This window comes from Artibeus jamaicensis, unplaced genomic scaffold (assembly GCF_021234435.1).
Source record: "Artibeus jamaicensis isolate MK-2021 breed Jamaican fruit bat unplaced genomic scaffold, CSHL_Jam_final contig_519, whole genome shotgun sequence".
NCBI classification, from domain to species: Eukaryota; Metazoa; Chordata; class Mammalia; order Chiroptera; family Phyllostomidae; genus Artibeus; species Artibeus jamaicensis.
In genome coordinates this window covers 35,570,765-35,573,205 of record NW_026521871.1, presented here as the reverse complement: position 1 = coordinate 35,573,205, position 2,441 = coordinate 35,570,765, and the positions used below count along the sequence as shown (strand labels likewise).

Here is a 2,441-nt window from a genome sequence, read left to right as displayed (position 1 = left end):
TTAACAAAAGTCCTGGGACTTACTCTCATTGACCTGATTGGAGTCATGCATTCATGGTATGGTCAGTGGTATGAAATGCACTCATTACTTTAGTACTGATATTGGAGGTAAGAACAGTCCCACACAAACCCAATTAACTGAGAAAAGGAAGAAAATCAATTTTCCAGAGGAATTTCTAAAACTAGGAAAATGGACAAGGACTGTATACCATAGAAACCACGATACCATAACACCTTGTACATATTTCTGAGGTGGACATTGGCTCACAGTGTCCACGTCATTATGGATGAAACAAAACATTCACATGGACTACCAAGTCTGGTGGAGGAAAGGGGACAGCATGGCTTTTCTCTCAAGGGGAGCAAAAGCCTCAACCCTTGCCATGACCAGCCTTTATTGGGTCTCTCAGCACATTACATGATGGTCCTCATTTATTATGCACAGGTTGCTTTAGGTGGTTACTTTTTACAGAAAATAAAGGACCAATGCCACTAATCACATCCCAGAAGAGAGATATTTGCAGATAAAAAGGCAAAAGTGGTTGAACTGGTTACACTTATCCTTGGAAGGTTTAGCATAGATTTTAGGAAGTTATTCTGCTGTAAATGTTTGCTACAAATTCAGGAGAGGGAGTTTTTAGCAAAAAAGCAAGACTCAAAGTGTCCTAGGCACATTGCAGGCCTGATTCCCCACAGAGAACCTATTCGTGGGCGTGGGTCCTGTGCATCTTCAAGTGGGAGCTGGGCCCATGCTACACAGAACAGTCTCCTACATATCACTACATTATAACCCATATATTAATTCAAAAAGATATTGTTTATTATATTCCATTCCTCAAGGACAACCTTCACCCCTCGAGGACAATGTCTTACTCAAGCCATCATATACTCTTTTATAGCATAATGTACGTTGTGCTGTTCTTGTCTCTGGGTAATTGCCACCTGATACCAAACTGTGAAGCCCTCTAGATCTGGAGCCTTACCTTACTCCTCTTTCCTTTTCAAAACCTCCCATAGTGCCAACTTGGCACATAGTATTCACTCCCTAATTCCTTATTGAATGTATGCACTAGTGCTCAAGAACTCTGAGCAGAATTTGAGTTGTAGCTAATACTCAATAAATGTACTCAGGTTGCAAATCTCTAGATAATGCCCAATGTGCTTTTTTGCAGCTTTTGCAGACCACTAGAAAAAGCAGAGATTCTGAACAGAATGAAATCAAAAGACTAAGAACAGTTTAAATTGACCACCCACATAAAAAAAGAGAGAGAGGAAGTGGAGTGGAGATATCACAGATGTAAAGTTGTACTGTTAGTAACTTTATGTAGAGTCACCCATGGAACATGGGAAACATTTCACACATTGAAGGTGATGGGACAGGAAAAGAGTGCTTTCAAAAAGGATGCTGTAACCATTCATCAAAAAACAAAGAGGATCTTAACTCTCTAGAGAATGTGGGTCAACAAGAGAACAAAAATAGAAATCTAAACTCCTTGGACAAAGCCAGAGGCCAGCAGCCAAAACACTAACATAAAAACCGCTCACTAACTGAAGTTAGCAGCAGGAAATAGCATCATTTGGACCTGGTTCCCGGCCAACAGCAGGTCCCAAAGCCTGGCTGAGGCAGGAAACGTCCCAGCTATGTTCTCTAACAACTCCAGTCTGAAACAGCAGCCAGAGAGAAACAAACATCTAAGCCCTACATTGAGAGATGAGATGAAATTTTGAGGTCAAAATCAACAGTCCAACAAACACAGAAACCAAGACCAAAGGACTGATGTTTCAGGTCAAGATTCCAAAAACAATGAGAAAGGTGAGTGGAGAAAAATCTGTTCAAAAGAGTATTGTACATGATTACATGATGACTAACATTTCTTCACTTTGACCTAATGGCAATCGAAGAAATCTGATGTTTGAGGCAAAAAAAAAAAAAAAAAACCTCTTTAAAATAGTGATTTAAGCTTGTTTTATAATTGCATATTCATGTGCTTTTGCATATTTTAACAGCTACTTGTCTAGCAAGATTTTTTTCCAACTTTTAAAGGTATACAGTAGCATATCTTTGGAACAGCTGCATTCTTTCAAAACATTTAAAAACAAAAATTCCAAGTAATGAAACTATTCTCTGATTAAAAGAGTTAGGGCTTGGAATTCATCATTTCTTACTGTGTTTTCTATTATAGATGACAGAAATGAGTCCAGAGTAGCTGACCCACACCACCAAAATAATTTATTATCCTTTTTCTTTTACCAACCTTTATATTCAAACCATGGAATGGTTTCCCACACATATTTTTGCTGTTGAGATGGTGACACTTATAATGGCCTGTCATTCACTTGCTTCATGACATTCTTTCCTTTTTTATTTAGCCTGAAGTTTATGACATATACTAATCATTACAATATTATTTTAATAGTCCAATGGGCATATGCAGAAAGATT

The 2,441-nt window shown here is 38.3% G+C and overlaps 1 non-coding gene across 1 annotated transcript; it reads left to right on the top strand.

The window, feature by feature from the left end:
• Window positions 1-1,853: 1,853 nt before the first annotated feature.
• LOC119048441 (small nucleolar RNA SNORD37) lies at window positions 1,854-1,918 on the top strand. The gene has a single exon (XR_005082343.2). It is a non-coding gene; the product is annotated as a small nucleolar RNA SNORD37 (small nucleolar RNA).
• Window positions 1,919-2,441: the final 523 nt, after the last annotated feature.